We start from the raw sequence: 19,318 nt of genomic DNA, 5'->3' as shown, positions 1-19,318 counted from the left end.
GAATTCTTTCCTAGCATCAGAAACAGACTCCGGCTGAAAAGACACGCCATTTCACCAGGTCTAACCACGCTACTAACGGGACACGGAAATCTAACACACTACCTTCACAGATTCCATATCCTGGAATCATCATCGTGCATTTGCAGTCCACACCTTCAACAGACTGTTGACCACATACTTTACGACTGTCAGCTATTGAACTCCATCTGGATGCCCCTAATACAACACGGCATCACTTCGGGAGACAAGTGGACAGTGTCAAGACAGAGACTTATCGAAAACTATTACATAGAATTAACTAAATTTGCTAATAAAATCAATTTTCAGTCCCACAGGGACTTAAATACTGTTATTATGTGAAAGGCTAACTAAAGAGAAATACTGTATAGTGTTAATATATGTATATATAAAAATCTAAATGTAAATATGAAAATTGATACAAAAATATAAATAGAAATGTTAATCAGTACTTATAAGCTACATGTAATATAAGCAATGGAGCATGTAGGAATAAATTACCTCCTGGTAGGGTTATTATTGGGAGGAAAACGCAAACACACACACATACACGCACGCACGCATGCACGCACGCACGCACGCACACACACACACACACACACACACACACACACACACACACACACACACACACACACACACACACACACACAGCGGCTATAGCGAATCAATGTCGTTGTGTGCATACTAGAAATAGTTAAGAGAAAAGTAATCTGTTGATGTTACTTTTGAAGAGCTGGAATTTTTAGTCTTTGTGGAATACTTCAAAGCTGTTCCACATAACCAAGATAGATGGGGATACAGGTTCGGTGAACCAGTAATTAAACATTACAATAACAACAACAACAACAACAATAATAATTTTTAACAGAGTACTTAAGACTTTACTGTAACAAAATTACAGAAGTCATTCCACATTTTATTTCATGTCTTTATCTCTATAATAATAATAATAATAATAATAATAATAATAATAATAATAATAATAATAATAATAATAATAATAATAATAATAATAATAAAAGTATATAAAAATAAAATGCTGAGTCACATAAACTTTATAGACATCGCTATTATGAAATACTTATTTCATCAAAAAATGAAGCTCTCCTTTTATTCCCCTATTGGGAATAGGCGAGGCCATTTTAGCCCTATCTAAATTTTCGAGACTAAGTGGGAAGTTCAATCTTTACCATGGGCCAGCTGTCTCTTGGCTACTGGTAAAGATTGAACTTCCCATAATAATGACATAATGAAAATAATGACGTGTGCCGCCATCTTGTGGTCCCTAACCCTAACACAATATGTTATTGTCTGGAACAGTGTGGGTACTGCAGTCCATTTTCTTGAGATTCCGATACAAAAAAACTCAGATTCTGGGAGAAAAAAGATGCTTGCCCATGCCAGAGAATTTAACTAGGGAACCGTCGGAGAAAGTCTTAGAAAAAGTTCCTCTAGTCCAGGGGTCGCCAAACTTTTATAGTTACAGTATTTATTGTATGTATAATAGAGTATATATTATTATATTGGCTTAACGTCAAAGGGATACTTTTTTTTTTGACGTCCTTCTTAACATTACATGTTTGATAGGAGGGATAAATAATATATAAAATATAAAATTTAATTTAGATAACAAAATAGCAATAATACAATCTTCCTTATATATATGAAAATAAGACTTTTATTAACTAAGTAAACAATTTACTAGCGTTGTCAATGCGAAGGGTGTACTTCGTGACTCTTGACAAGATTAGCAATGTTGGGTTCAAAATGAGTAAGTTTCTGCCTTAAATCTCCACGGAATTCTATATCTAGCTTATTTCTTTGTTTTGTTAAAATGGAGTTAACATGCTTGAAACCAGCTTCAACCATGCACGAGCTTGGAAATGAAAGCAAAAAGGGGAGTTCCACTTCAAAAAGTTTTGGATATTTTTCTACAACATTTATATTCATCCAAAAGTAACTTAAAGTCCTATTTTTAAAAAAGCATCTTAGCTTCAAGATCAACTGACAATTCAATAAGCTCATCTTGTAGGTTACATTCGATATTTTCAATATCTGCAGAAAATGGTGTGATAACCCAATCTGGAATGTGTTTGTTTTCAAAATCTGCAAAGCGCAATTTAAAATCATCGCTCAAATTTTTAAGATGTTTTGTGTATATTTCTAAGTCTTCATCTTTTACTTCCAATTGCCGTAGATTCGAAAAGTACTGAAAATCTTTTCGTAACAATGATGATTTAAATAAGGCTAATTTAACTTGGAAGCCTAAAAGAATCGTCAGAGCTTGAATAATCGTGACATCTTTACCTTGTAGACGGGTCTGTACGTCATTAAATTTTGAAAATAAGTCCGCCAAGTAGAAAATATGATTCTTATTTCTCTTCAGTTCATCACTCAAAAACAAATTAACATCTGTAAGAAACTCGAGGGTTGAGTCGAACAACTCAACAAACCTTTGTAGACTTGCACCTCTAGACAACCATCTTACTTCAGTATGCAAGAGTAATTGGTTTGATACTTCATCATTTTTTTTCACAAAGTTTGGCAAACAATCGTGATTTAATAGGGCGAGCTCTAATTTGATTAATTGATTTAATACATATTCTTACAGTATCATGCAGTTCGTCACTGAGAGTTTTTGCCACCAAATGGTTTCGGTGCAACACGCAGTTCAAAGTACGCACACTTTGAACTTTTTCTTTCAGAAAGGCAGCGAAACCTCGATAACGGCCCACCATTGCAGGTGCGGCATCTGTGGCTACTGCTGTTATATTAGTAAATGGAATACCATAACTTATTCTAACAATGCAGAAATGCAGACCATATTCTAACGAATATTGCCTGCATTCCTTTTTAGAATCTGAAGCTGCCATTGTGGTTATGGGGGTTGTAACAAAATAATTAAAATTGAAGGCAGTAAGCAAAAGTAATAAGTCTAAATAATACACCTACTCACGTATTTCTATAGGATGTACAAAAGTACCAGCCCTGCTCAACTCTTCAACATAGAGAAGTTTAGTTCGTGAATGAATAACGATTGAATTATAATATGTATGTTGATGAATTTTAGAACATTAACGCTCACTTGTATGTCGATGCGCAAAAATCAATCTCGCTCCCGCAGCGCCGGTCGGGAGGAAATCACAACATCCGTTTATTGGTAAATAAGTTATTTTGGCCTACTTGATTGGCCTCTGTAACTATTTCATGACCTAGCTCCATCTTCCAGGTCCTATTCATGTCACTGTTCCCACCATTCACTCTTAATTGCGTTGTCATTCCGGATGGAGGTAATCCAGGTTAACCGAATTAAATATTACCCGTACAATGATGTCTTATATTTTTCTATCGACCCCCAATCAACCCCTGAGTCCGAATCGACCCCCTAATAATGCTATATCGACACCTGGGGGGTGGGTATCGACCACTTTGGCGACCACTGCTCTAGTCGGTGACTAAACTATAGAGTAAGTGTTTAATGTTCACTTCTTGCTAATTCCGTAATCTAGACATTCCTTTTATCATTTACTGAAATATTTGTGAAATTTATGTAATAATTAACAATCAATACGAAGTGTAATTTAAAATTACGAAACATAATTTAAATTTCAGGAAAACTAGGAGACTATTTGTTGTTCGTGGTAAACAGTTATGAGTTACTACTTAAATGCAGTCCTTAAATTTACTGAAATATTTGTGAAATTTATGTAATAATTAACAATCAATACGAAGTGTAATTTAAAATTACGAAACATAATTTAAATTTCAGGAAAACTAGGAGACTATTTGTTGTTCGTGGTAAACAGTTATGAGTTACTACTTAAATGCAGTCCTTAAATCATTCAGTCGTTCAGTAGTGCAGAATTTTAAAGACATTATTTTATGAGTTCATGATGAATTATCAAGAAAAAATTTCGCAGAAACTTGTGAAATTATCATGAAACAGAAATCATAGTGGAAGAACCCTTACAATAGATACCAAAGAGAGCTCAGCAAGTGAGGTTGCAGGCGAAAAGCCTTTTTGCTTTGTTTTTGATTGTGGAAGAAACATTGTGCCATAAAGCTGGACTACAAACTTAACGTTTTATCAAGACATCTTAATGCAATAAAAACACTCTAGTAGAAATGGAACAATGTCAAAAGGAGCCACAAACATGACAAAGTGTACTTCCATTCTACTTTATCCATGCGTCAGTTGCTCCAAAAAAATTATATTTTTGCTCAGCACACTCGCTGCTCGACTTATATTTGGACCCAATTCTTTTTATTTTCGAAAAGAAAAATCAAGCCGAAAGATCGTTATTTTGCTAAACACAGAAGAGATTCCACACCATTTCAGACAATAATATATTTTATTAAGGTTTGGGATCGCGAAATTGCCATGAGCGTTTGCCGTCTCTTTATCGGATGTTGTTTTAAATTAGTGATAGTCTTAAACCAGCCATCTCTGATTGGCTGATTGGTGGAATTTTACTGTTCCTCGGGCTCCATGAGTTAAAACTGACTAAACAGCCTAGCCCAATCTCTTTGGAGAATAAAAGACTACCGAATTTATTTGTTGATAGAAGAGATTCACACAACCTCGATGTAGTACGCCCACACTTTAGAGAGCTTCGCTTGGAGACTTGCCAAGAATAGTCGATTCATGCTGAAGGGGAGAAAGAAATCAAGGACGTACGAATTGGTCGCCAACACGCGAAATCACGTGCTTTATAGGTAAAATTTTCCAACTGTTATACAAGTAACATAGTTACCACTTTAAAAACTATCAATGATCATAAAAGAGAAGTTGATTTTCCGACGTGTAATAATAAACAACTCATCCCACAATTGATTACCCTATTATCGGAATGGATTCTCCTTCTGTTGACATGCGCAGAAGTGTCGAAGGGTCTCGAATCTGTGGGCGTACTATAGCTGAACAAACGAACAACACTAATCGCGCGCTCACGTTCCTCGTGAGCGCTCGGAGCATGCGCGTTGGAACAAAACAGTGTAAGAACGCTTCTTTGACACATCTAATATTTGAAAAGCACGTGGGTATACAGTGATGTAAAAACACCAAATAAAATTACCAACATCGAGATTATCGATTAGTGATAGAATTAAAATAGCTAATACGTATTTGATTCAGATTATTTTATTCTTTTCGCTCATGAAAATCGCACGGCGGGCCGCATCCGGCCCACTGGCAGTGCTTTGGACAGCTCCAGTTTAAAGTATTAATATTTAAATAATATTTTTCTCCTCAAAGTTTCGAAATTTTGTACCGTGTATACCTTGGGAATTCAAACAGCCCAGCCTGATGTTAAATCCCGTTGTAAATACGAGTATAATTGTTGACTTTGGGTTGCGATGACTTATAAAATACTTTAAACTATTGAAGTAATTATACTGTATAACTGAACATTACAAGAATGTTATTAGTTTACTGGTCACCGCCTCAATGCGTTTCGTATTTCATAATGTAATGAAAATGAAACTCGTTTCTTTTAAAGGTATTTATTGGACATTTATAATAACTTTAATTACTCTCAAATTAGAACGGTCTCTCTTACCATAGGCAAACCGGTTTCCCCACTTACTTTTGATTTCTTGAAACTATGGAATTATTTTTGTTGACTTTCACAGAACACTTAAGTTTCATTATAAATTATCTGAATTTTTTTTTTCTTATATTTGAGATAATGCGATACTCAGAACTAGGACTATGGAGCTGGACTCAGAAACAGTGCACGTAAAAATAAATATAAAAAACTGGCTCCGTGGCTCAAACTAACTTGGTCAGTCATAATCATGAGAGTGGAACATATGCATATGCTCCATGGTACAGTTTTCATTTCCCCGTTCTTTTTGTTTATTAGTTGTTGTTTTTTTTAACCAGTGAGTGGCTTTTCGAATAATGCACATTTTATTTTTTCAGAAACGCCTATTGTTTGAATTACTCCCTACTCAAGCCAGTGAGGAGCGTTTATTTTCAGCTTTAAAAATCATTAAATCAGATTTGAGAACATCAATGAAAGAGAACTTGCTTCAGGCAATTTGTTCTTACGAACAAACTCCTATTCATAATTAAACACTTGAAAAGTCAGTTTTTAAAATAATTAAAGTTAATTTTAATGTTTTAATATGGAAAATATAAGTCAATATCTTTTTCTATACTGCGTTACTTTCAATTGATAATTCATTCATTTTTCTTACTTATATTCATTGAAACAGAAGTAAATTAACTGTGTATTTAGCCTATAATGTAAATATAATTCCAACAGCGTTTTCATTTGCCATTTGGCCATGATCATTGCTCACTTCAACAGTTCAAAACTAAATTAGGAGTTTGATAAATTAAAGGAGTCGGAGCCGGATATGAAGCCACAAAACTTTCTTCTGAGGATTATCCATTCTTCTTTCAATAAATACAACTTTTATGGATATAATCGCACCCACTTTCCTGACGATTTTTTCATTGTGCAACTGGCTTCGGGTGAATATAACAATAGGTGACTCAGCATTTCTTCCCAGTAATGACTTGGACATCATGCAGTTCAGTGTATATGTATATAATGAAGAGCAGCTATTACATCTAGCACTCTTTGATTACATGCATTCCACTCTTTGGATTCAAAATATTTATTTCTGAATATTTCTTCTCTTTTTAAAGCTACCAGTATTCCTCTATTTTTTTACTGTGCTTGGTTTAGACATGTGATTAATTCTTAGACTTCCTTAGACCATCTTTTGGTTGCTCTAGAGGTGGCCATCAAGTATCGGCTTACTTTATCTATAATTGACTAAAGTCACTTTGGAATTTGTCTTACGCGTTAAGATTTCGTAATTACTGTCCTGTTAGTCTTACTTTAATTCATCAAGTCTGAATAAAGTAAGGGCAAATGTTCATCTCGACTGTAAATCTCTGGTGGAACTTCTGCTAGTTTCGATTAAATTTTCTTGACAATCACCATTAAAAAAAAAATCCACTATTATAGAGAGAGAGAGAGAGAGGAGGAAAGTTAAGATATTTACTGCTACCAAATGCAAATGTGTCAGAAAGTTAATGAAACAAAATCACAAATTTGAAAATCTAGTTCTGTTAGTAATTAACAGTTAAAGTTTTCCTACAGCATCAGCTGCCACTAAAGGATGTTATACTAAGCGAATCCCTTCGAAGGCCGTGTTTTAATTTCTGCTTGGACTATAAGTAACACGTGTGTGACCATTATTGCACTACACGAGTTTCTTCTCGTTTAATGATTTTCAGGCTTTTGATTTTGCCATGTGACGTGCATTCCAGCTGACACTCATATGTTACCACAACACTTGTATTTGGCTTGTTGCCAACGCAAGCTAGGAAATGATTGTAGGAGTGATGACATGCTGACATTAAAAGGAAACTAGGTCACAGAGCCTTAGTGGAAGAAGGAAGAAGAGGATGAATGCAAATCAAATATGTTACGGTTTTAATGACCTTTCATATGTTTTGATCTGAATTAGCAAAAAAAAAAAAAAAATACTAATACAAAAAAATTGGTATTTAGATGAAATGCATGATTAAAAAGATTCAGAAAATAGTCGATATTATTCGAGCAGAGCACTTAACATATACTCCACTCCACTCCAACCTCGTCTACCCACTGTAATTTATTTAAATACGCAAAGATTTTTATCCCCCTCAAACTAAGAAATGGTAACAGTTAATAACAGGAATACGAAGTTGTTAAGTTAGCACGACTAATCTGCATACGAGTATGCATACAAAAAAAAAAAAAAAAGAAAGAAAATTTGCATAATAGGCTATTAACATAACGGTGTCATTTGGTACTCGACACACTCATTAACCCTTACCTTCAGTTTTAAAATAGAAAGAAGTCAACCGTTTCCGTTCAACTCATAGCTTCCTTTTACTTATTTGGAAACTTTCATCGTGCGTTTCGTGTCGAAAAAGGGAATATACTTAAGAAACTTCTTAATTATGTAAAGGATCCTATTAAGAAAAAAGAAAGGAAAGAAAAAGAAAAAAGGTTTTTAAAAGTAATGTGAATAAACAACAGCAAAATTTTCGATTTAATTAAGCGATGGAAAAAAATAAATCCTTACATGGCAAATATTTTGCGATACTCTGAAACAAAATTCGGCAAGACCAAGACGTGATAAATGCGACACTACGGATATATCAAGAAAGAAACTGAAGGTTTCATTCTAGCCGCTTCAAACATGTAATTAAAGCAAAAATTGAGAACATCAATTATAACAGCAAACCCCTATTATGCGATCAGAAACTTCACAGTGTGGAATATCTAATAAGCGCCTGCACCTAAATTGCTCCAACTGATTACGAATATGATCTAGAGATTTAAATCCGGAGGTGTTTTTCTCTTGCAAGAAAATATAATAATAATAAAACACTACTAGCTTGCGTCAAAAGTCAGATTCACTCAGTGGAGTTAGGAATCCTTGATCACTAGGGAAAGTTTCCAAGGGTGCTAAAAACCTAACGCTATACTGCCGATATGAAATTAGTCAGTAACATTAAATACAATCCATAATTATCTATCTTCTGCAGAACTGAAGTTACCATGAAATTTACTCCATGAAAATTATTTGGCCTGTGGGTTTGACTATTAATCATGTTATTTTTGTAGGAGATTTTATTGTCATTTTATATAAGAATATTTGAAGTAAAAACATTTATCTGGATTATGCAAAGGCTGAGAAAAGCAAAGCATCTCAATTTCAATCAAGACTATATCCGAACAAAACTATTCTAGTCGAATTTCCATAAATAAAACAGGTTCTTCGGGTCACTGTACTCTCCATTCCTGTTTTTTCATCTCCCGCCCACAATAACTTTTGAAAACGTGAACCATTCTTCATTATACGTGGCATGAATAGAACGGCACTGAAGCTCATCTCGGCTGAACTTTATATCGCAAAATATTGAAAACACTTATTATGTTGTATTCATAAGCATGTTCATCTTTTGGTCTTTTCCGCTTGTTCCCAATACTACTGAACTCAAACGATTGTGAGGGAAGCTATATATATATATATATATATATATATATAGCTTGATTTGCTTCCTCATTCTTAAGGAAAGGTTGGTTATATTCCACTAATTCGAGCCCTTCCCAAGGGCCTATGAGTTGTGGAAATACTTTCTGAAAATGAAAGCTGTGCCGAACAAAGCGGCCTTTTGCAGCTGCCCAATTTTTAATCCATCTAACTCGAGTGCTTCTAAATATTTTTTCAATGTTTTAGGGATGGCACCTAAAGCACCTATTATTATGGGAACAACTTTCGTTTTCTTTTGCCAGATTCGTTCAACTTCGATTTGCAAATCGCGATATTTTGTAATTTTTTCATTTTCTTTGTGATCAGTCGGACTATCTCCTGGTACTGATATTTCGATAAACTTAACACCCTTGTTTTCACTTTTATCAACCACTGTGATATCGGGTGTATTACATTTCAAGCTTTTGTCAGTCTGGATTTTGAAATCCCAGAGTATTTTAGCTTTTTCATTCTCAACCACTTTCTGGTGAACTTTATGCTTCCAATAGTCTTTAGATACTTCAAACCCATACTTTTTACATAAATGCCAGTGGATTATCTTAGCTACGTTATCATGCCTTTTACGGTACTCAATTTGTGCGATTTTGCTGCATCCACTTATAATGTGGTCTACCGTTTCTTCCTTTTCTTTGCACAATCTACATTTACTATTTTCTTGAATTTTTTGTATTTTTGCCTTCATAACGTTGGTTTTAATGGCCTGTTCTTGTGCTGCAAAATTTACCGATTCTGTTTCTTTCTTTAGTGCTCCATTTCTAAAACCATTGCCAGGTCAAGTTGCTGTCAGCGCTGTCCTCTATGCTGTGAAGGTATTTTCCATGCAATGCCTTATTTTTCAATCTTTCAGTTCTCACTTTTACTTGGTTGGTTTTGTATTCCAATTTTGTCTCCATGGGTTTAAATAAACCCTCTTTCCTTACCTCAATTACAAAAATTTCCGTTGTTTGCTGCAGATAATTAAAATTTTTTCTTCTTCTTCAATAACTTGCTTCACTTGTAATAATCCTCTGCCTCCTTTTTTGCGTGATAGATATAGCCTATCAATGTCATTGCGAGGATGGAGGGCATGGTGCACTGTCATTAATTTTCGAGTTTTTCGATCTAAATCTTCCATCTCTAGCTGGGTCCATTCAACAATGCCTGCTGAATATCTCAGAACAGGTATGGCCCTTTTATCAAATTTCCAGCATTAAGCATTGACTTAAGGAGTTTTCTTAATCGTCTTATGTATTCTGCTCTAGTTCTTTCTATGATCTTATTGTGCAGAATTTGTGATGTTTCTAAAATCCCTAAATATTTGTGGCTGTCTTAAAATTTTATTGCCTTGATTATTTCACCATTGAGCAACTCGATTTCGTTCATATCTTCAAACTTTCCTCTTGTTATTCAAGCAATTGCACATTTGTCTAAGCCAAAATCCGTTGATATACCTTGACTGAATATGTGCTCAGTGTTAAGCAACGATCCGAGTTCATTCTCTGATTTTGCATACAACTTCAGATCATCCATGTATAAAAGGTGAGATATCTTTGCACTCTTTTGCGCAATTTGATAACCATGAGCAGTTTTATTTAAAATTCTAGTTAAGGGGATCAAATATAAAAGAGAAGATAATGAGTCTCCTTGAAAGATGATGCCCCTTTTTATGTTTACCTCTCCAATTTCTTCTCTATTTATAACCAACGTTGTTTTCCAGTTTTTCATGCTGGATTGCAAAAATTTTTGCATGTTTTCGCTAATACCGAATAGTTCTGTGCATTTCAAAATCCAACTATGAGGCACCGAATCAAACGCTTTTTTATAATCTATCCAAGCCATATGAAGGTTGGTTTTTCTACGTTTGCAATTTGTTAGAATCATTTTATCACTCAGCAATTGGTCTTTTGTGCCTCTTGAATTTTTGAATTTTTGTTCAATTGGGAGAAGAGAATTTGCTTTAAGATAGCTGTATATTTTATCAGCTAGTATGCCTGTGAGTAGCTTAAAAGTTGTTGGCAGGCAGGTTATTGGTCGGAAGTTTTCTGGGTTTGGACCTTTTTCTTTATTCTTTATGATCAAAAACTTTTTCCCTGCTGTGAGCCACTCTTTGCTTTTTCCTTCTAAAACATCATAAAATTAGTTAGCAAGTCTTTCATGTAAGCCTGTTAGATATTTCAACCAGTAGCCATGTAATTCATCCTTCTCGGGTGTTGACCAATTTTTTATTTTTTTAGCTTGCTTTTGAACCATTTCAGTTGTTATTTTCAGTTGGTCCATTTTTCGTTCTTGAGATTCGTTCGTAATTTGTTCAATCCATTTTGCCTTGTTATTGTGCCTCTTAGGGTTGTCCCATAGGTTTCATTCCTGTAGCAATCAATTTTCTTGTAAAACTGGTGCTGATTTGCGCGAAACATTGAATTTTGCTTGTACTGTTCAATGCGCGCACTGTATCTTCTTATTTTAGCTGCAACTGCAACTATTTTTTGCTTCACTTCCTCTACTACTTCATCAATAGGTCGTGTTCCAGTATTATATCTCTTTATGAAGTTATTTCGGATTTCTGTGTTTTTCAGCTTCTTTTCCTTAAGGTTTTTCAAATTGCTCACGTCTGCTCTGAGTTTAAGAATTTTATTCTCCAGTTGATGCTTCCATTTTGGTTCCTGAGCCTTACTGCTTTTGGGTTCACTAATCTTATATCCTAATTCAGATGTTACGACGTAGGCTATTGAGTACATAAGTTGATTCGTTTGCCCAATACTTCCAGTAGGAATATCCCCTGCAGCTTTATTGGTCTCTTGTAGGAGTCCCTTCAGTTTTTGTTGAGGTACTTGTCTCAATACTGGAAGCCTAACTCGTTCCTGGTTGCTGTTCATTTGCTCGATAATTTTTCTTGCGAGTTCTTGTTCCTTATCTGATAGCTTCCTTTCAACTATTTGTATATTTTCACAATTTTTAGCATTCTGCACGTTGGAATCTGGTTCTGCTCCATTCATATTCTTGGTCATTTCAGGGTCAGTACGGTCTCCTTTTACAGCTTGAGGTTTCAGTGCTTCCAGCTCAAGTTCACTAAATACCTTGCGTTTGATAATGAAGCTGCATTGCTGCATCAGCCTTTCGAATGAAATTTCAGAATTTGGGTGTCATTCAAGCCAAAGTTGGAACATTCGTTTCTGAAATCCCCTAACTGATGAGGTTTGAACTGTAGAAGCACTGCATGACTTGTCAATTTTCAACCATGCTCCAATTTTTCCTATTTCGAGAGCCACCATAGAATAGCTTCCACTGTGGCTCTCGAAAGCTAGTTAGAAAACGCAATAAACATTATTTAGACGATATAAGCTATTAACATGGTATTGATAGGCGTGAGTTGTTTAAATGCTAAATGTTCATGTGTAAGCGGTAATTTATTTAATTATTTGATTACAGAATTTTTTTTCTCTAATTAGGGGTCGAATCTTCTTTTAAGAAATTCCAGCTCATTTTAACACATGAAAACTGGACCCCCGGCTAATTCAATCGATATTAATGACGTTATTCTATGGCTGAAAAGACCTGGGTTCGAATCTCGTCTAGTATGCGAAGAACTTTTTTTTTCCCCGACTGAAGGTGGGCTGAGATATGGACAGAGAGGGGGTTTCTCCACCGGGAAACCTGAATTTTTAATCCTACAAGACAAACTGACCAAAGAACGGAAATAATTGAACGAAAAAAACTTTTTTCAAAAAAGATTTTTTCGAGTGAAAAAAACATTGACTAGGAAGCCAAGTTTACTAGTCAAGTTTCTCAGCCAAGGCTATTTGAGCTTAACAGCCAAGGAGAAGGAATGATACCTGCATATGACGTGCAAAATATAGAAATGTGACGAAAGAGAGAACTGTTAATTTGAGTAGGTGTGCGTGTATATAAACTCTTCTGCAGCTCAGTATCGATGATACCTTCTGCTGAAACATTCGAGTTTCAATCCTAGATGACCAATGAAGCTTTTTAAGGGACTTACAGCTGAAAATACGTAACCTGGTGTCAAACGTATGATTAAATTCTCTTCCAGAATTGGAAGTTTTATCCCACAAAATGGGAGACAACAGTGCCGGATTACCAAAAAGGCAGACAGGGCCCCTAAATGACATAGAGGTCCCGTGACAACGCATCAAAACAATATTGATTTGATCTTGAAAGAAAATTACAATCAAACTTTCTTAAATTGTTTCCAAGAGATAAAAAAAAAACGAATCAACTCAAAGAAACGAAAACTTTACATTAGTGTTATCCCACTACAGCACGCACACGAGAAACCTACAGAAATGAAGCGTTCTGTGAGTTAGTGTGTCGAGAGTTCCCGCCGACTCCAGATCCTAGTAGAATATTCGCGAGTAGAAGCTTCGAGAACACCAACGAGTATATACCCGACGTCTGCGTAAGTTAGTTAGCTTTTCTGAGTTATAATGAAGTTCGATTAACTTCACCGTCTTTTTTTTACCGTATACAAATTAGACGTGCAAAAGGTAGACTTCAAAGATACCCCGTAAAGATTTCATCACAAAAAAAAACAAAAAAAAAAAAAAAAAAAAACGAGGAAAGTGAATGTTTAAAGTTTTGTTTATTTATTAAAATTAAACATCTTTACTTTTTGTTTAATAATATTTAATAATTATTATTTAACAATAATAATTGCTAATGTTTGTTTTGTGTAATAAAATTGGTTTATTAAAATTGTTGGTTGGTAAAATTAAAAACGTATTAGGAGATAATTTGAGAGGGTGGGGGAGGGGATCCCGGGATTTCGACTGCCTAGGAACCTCCACATGGTTTAATCCGGCACCGGGAGACAAACAGACTGCAGAACACAGTTGACACACAAAGCAAATTATGGAGATATGCTTAACCTCAGACTGCGTGCAGATTCGAATCTTCCGTGAACATGGTCGTTTGTGAATATCTTTAGGTGGCAGATGAGTTTCATCACCCGGGGTGAGATCACCGCATCCATTATTGGAGGCCCGAATAGTGTACAGCGGTCTCTGCAGCTGGATTTTCGGATTAAGTTAAAATATAATAAAATATATAAACATAAACAATAAGAATAAAATAAAATCTTAATCCACCTATGCTGCTAATGTCCTATACGTTTAAAATCTTTCTTGATGGGACTAATATAAAAATAAAATAAAATAAAATAAAATTATTAATAAAGAGATTTATATCAAGCCAAGTTACTCACTTGGCAGTGACGGGGAAAAGAGTCTAATAGTTAAAGAAGATGCATACGCACTAGAATCTCCATATCCCCATATATATATATATATATATATATATATATATATAACGTTCTTGCGTTACGTCCCTCCCCTCCCACCGCCCACATATATTTGCTTATCCCATGCTCTTGTCTATGCTGTCTTCATGGCTGACACCTTAACATACATCTCCACACGTTCATTGATGTTGCTCATGTAGTTTCGTATCTCCATCTATTGACATAAAATAGAATTAATTTCAAACTCTATCGACGCTTTCCAACAACTGTGCATGAAACAGCCAATTTTTCAGTAGGTTCAGGAACAAAAAAATTATCTAACGTAATATCCATAAATTATAACACTTTATATCTAGTTAGGAATATATCAGCTAATTACGAATATATTATTACTGTTATTACGTAACATCTCCAAGGAGTTCAAGGACTCATCGTGGGAGGGCACTTTACTTCGCTAAATACATCTCGCCCTCCCGCTACTACTTTATTCTCCTACTATGACACTACTACCATCAACGCCATCTACCGCCCATTATCAATTTTTTTCTCCCGTAAATTCACCCGATTTTCCGGGAGGGAAAAAACCCAGTTACCACCGTATGATATTGACTAGCTCACCTTCAGTTGAAACAGCCTATATAAGGATTCTCCTTGCCAATCGAAGGACGCAATGTTCCTCTGTTCTTCCAATTGTGCTGTGGAGGCACATTATTATAGATGTATTTAATATAACTTGCTCAAGTTTTATAACAAGGTGACGGCTGAACTGGATAAGGGAAATGGGTTTACAGTGATACTGCTGGACCTGGCAAAGGCGTTTGACAGGATACCACATGGAATTCTAATCCGTAAACTACAACATATGGGAATGGATATAGGGTTGGTGAGATGGATAGCTGGGTGGTTGATGGAGAGATATCAAAGAGTAGTTTATTCAGGAGTAGAGTCCAAAAAACGGCCAGTGACTAGTGGTGTGCTACAGGGTTCTGTTCTTGGACCACTGCTGTTTAATCTGTTCATTAACGATATAGGGAAGGGTCTAAGTGGGACAGTTCATTTGTTCACTGATGATGCAAAGTTGGGTAGGGCGATAGTGAATGCAGAAGATGTCAAAGTCTTGCAAGATGACTTAGATAGATTGGAGTTCTGGACTAAGGAGAATGGATGTCAATTTAATGTGACAAAATGTAAGGTTATGCATTTCGGAGTGAAAAGATTAGCAGCAGTATACCACATTGGTGGAACTGTACTCCAAGAGATTGATGAGGCCAGGGACTTGGGAGTGTTGGTGGATAGGGAGATGAAGTTTAGGGGACACATTGCGAAAGTAGCTAAATCAGCTCATCAACTCACTTGGTTGTTGAAAAATACCTTGACGAGCAGAGAAAAACAAGTTATTGTACCTCTGTACCGAGCCCTGATAAGACCTCATCTCGACTACTGTGCCCAGATTTGTTCACCTCGGTTCCTTCTTGATGGGGAGGAGGTTGATAGGATCCAGAGGCGAGTGACTAAGATGATAGCAGGTCTATGGAAAGAACCATATGAGAACAGGTTGAAGATTTGTGGGTTGCAGAAACTAGTTGATAGGCGGAAAAGGGGAGACATGATTGAGACATTCAAATTGCTAAAAGGATTCTATAGGATTAATTCAGATGATATTTTTGAGATCAGGACTGGTGGTGGGAGAACTAGGGGACACCCATGGAAGCTGGGCAAGAGCGTGGTTAGCAGGGGTGTTAGAGCTGGGTTCTTTACTTTTAGAGTGGTAAATGAGTGGAATAAGCTGCCAGAGTCTGTTGTGGGTGCTATGACAGTGAGCGAGTTCAAGGCAAGCTATGATAGATACTGTGAGAATGTTGAACAGCTGCGTGAACATGATGTTTAGGGCCTCCCTCGATGAGTCTAAGGACTCCTGGAGTAGCCCGTGGTAATAATAATAATAATAATAATAATAATAATAATAATAATAACATTGTTCAGAATAATATGCGTGTTAGGGTTAAGGGCCAAAAGATGGAGGCAATTGTCGGCAGTACTTTCTGTCCACTGAAAAGCTTCAATTCATTGATAAATCGGATTTGATCCATTTATGGGCTTAAGTCTCTTACGTCACGCTTTCACTGATAGTGAAGGCGTGACGTAAAGAAAGAGACTGGTTGCTAAGCGAAAAGGATCTCTCCCGATTTTCATTGGGAATTTGCTTTGTTATTCACATTGATTTTTAAATGTAAATTGTTGATTTAATATTTTTTAAAATAATCCTTACGTACAAATATCAGTGTGTAATGACTGTGAAAACCTTACTAGACGAAATTGCTTGCCTTGCTTGTATTACACATTATTTTGTATGCAAGTTGATGCTGTATTGTGGTCCGAAGTATCTACTTCGGACTACACTATGTGTATGTTCTTAATACTGTTCCTGTGTTTTGATTTCGTACCAGATGTGATAACTCAAAGTCACAGATATAAGCAGGACCGACGAGATGGGGTGACATTTGAGACTTTTGTCACAGCTCCGGCATCGAAAAGGGCCCGACGTGTCACATAACTGTATTTATAATGCATGGCTTTAATTCTCGTAATAATACAACAATGATAAATAATAATGGCATATCGAAAATGATACTGTGTTTTGTTTTAGACAGACGGCTACACTCTTTAGCTCGCCGTAAGTGTCCGGTAGACACTGATTCTCTCGGCGCGGATCGCTGTAGTTATAGTGGGTGATGACGTCAATAGGCGTTTGTGCAAGGTTGTTGCAGTCGGCTTCGCTAGCACTAGCTAGTAATTGCATTCACAGTAATGTTCCCTTCCAGAACGCTTCGTTCTTGTTAGTATTTTGATAGACGAAGGTTTTGTGATTGTTTGTAAACTGTGCAACTGTATAATGTAGGCCGTGCTAAAAAATAAAAGTAGGTATCCTTATTAATTTGATTTTTTAATTATTAAAGTTATATTTTTAATAATAAAAATTTGACCAACAGAAATGTATCATCATAAATCTGGAAATCAAAAACGAAAGGAGAAAAGGGATCATGAGAAGGCAAAAGAAGATTTTAAAAACAAGCATTTACTTATTTTTTACTGATGTAAGATTAAGCGGCTTAGCTTTGCTATCAATAGAACATGACCTAGCAATGAAAAGTGATTATGACCAGGTAATTAAAGATTTTGCTAACCATAACGTGAGGAAGTGGATGAGGCAAGAAAAATTTAAAAATTCTCTTTTTATTTAATGTTTGTATTTTGTATGGTATGTAATGTAACGAATTTTGAATTTATTGTACACTTTTTTAAATAAATGTTTAATATTTTCTATGACTTTTTTTATTAAACAAAAGTGATGCACTTTTTTAAGTGGGGCCCGGACCACAGACTTGTTACGAGCCCGAAAATTTCTCTCGGGGGCCCTGGATATAAGTACTATGAGACATGTGAAAGAAAGAAAAGGTATTTCAAGTGCGAACTTGCTGAAGTGTTTGAATACTTTTCTTTTGGCAAAAGTTTAAAAAATTCTATTTTTAGTTTCGTTCCTTATTCCCCCCCACACACACACTGAATTAATCTGCTTGGAGGACACATTTTCTTTTCTTTTATATTTGAAATTTGAATAACTCTTTGTAATTTTGAGGCAAATGTATACTGTATATACTGTATGTATGTATGTACTTAAACTTATGAATATAATTTGTATTTATTAACGCACAACGTTAATTCTCTCACTGTTCAAATGCTATTCAAAAGGTTAGCATCCATTACCGTCTTTTGGTTCCTCAAAGGGAGCTGGCAGGACTCATTTAGCCTAACGAACTGTTTACAAATCGTTTGGGTGCCTTCATTATGAAGTATAGCAGAGTTCAAAAGCAACTAACAATTTTAAGACCTCGGATGGTTCATGGGTTTGTCTATGTTTCGAACACCATATAGCAGCAGATAATGACCTCATCTCTTTAATAATCAAGTCTACATATCATAGATATGAACTCGACTACCAGTGACAACAAAAAGTGGAACTGCTACTTACAAATTTTGTAAGTGTCAGCTCGGGATACTACAGGATACTATACGTTAAAGATACCAAGCTATTTTAAATATAAACCTGGTTTTAATCTATTTCCCAAGTAACCAAACAAACAACAAAATTGTCAAGTTTGCGCCTGCAAGTAGTGCAAGTCTGGGTGACCCGCACGTAGTGCAAGTCTTAGGCAACTCGTGGTAAAGGTGGAATAAGCTCTGATAACTATTCTTAATATTTACCCTTAATGCAAAGCACATCTCCTTGAGGAGATGTATGATGCTATGCATTAAAGGCAAGGGGCCACTATCCAGACCGGTTTCGAGCTTTACTGAGGTCTCATCAGTGGGAGCCAGTCTTAGAAATACCAAGGTTTAAGTAATACAGAGCTTATAAATATTTTACCAAAACAAGTTACCATAAGGTGTTTTGACCTTATTAAATAAAAATCTCAGGATGAGATATAGATGTAGAAAGTTTTTTACCTTGGGTATAACCCGGTTAAATATAAACCTGGTCACGCAGACTTGCACTACTTGCACGCACAAACTTGACTTTCTTGTCTGTTTGCTTACTTGGGAAATGGATTAAAACTAGATTTATATTTAAAACAGCTTGGTATCTTTACCGTATATTATACCAAAGGTAAAAAACTTTCTACAGGATACTATAACAATATACTTCTTCTTCAGCATTCTGCATTGAGCAGGTTCTTCTCTTAGTAGCAAAAACTTTCCTTCCACTCTCTTCTGCCCTGAGCCTTCTCTTTCAAGGTTGTGTACCTCTATCCATTGAGCATGTCATCTAGCATTGTTTTCCTTACTCTTCCTCTGGGTCTTTTTCCATCTATTTTTCCTTCGATGGCATCTCTGACGATTCCATTTCATCTCAGAATATGTCCGATCCAGTTTCCCTTTATTCTTTTTATCCTCTTTAACAGATTTCTTTCTTCTTTTACTCTTTTAAGACCTCTTCAT

The sequence above is a fragment of the Typopeltis vanoorti genome, chromosome 11 (assembly GCF_054136105.1).
Source record: "Typopeltis vanoorti isolate ZY-2024b chromosome 11, IOZ_Tvanoo_1.0, whole genome shotgun sequence".
NCBI lineage: Eukaryota > Metazoa > Arthropoda > Arachnida > Uropygi > Thelyphonidae > Typopeltis > Typopeltis vanoorti.
Note: the sequence above shows the minus strand (reverse complement) of the source record.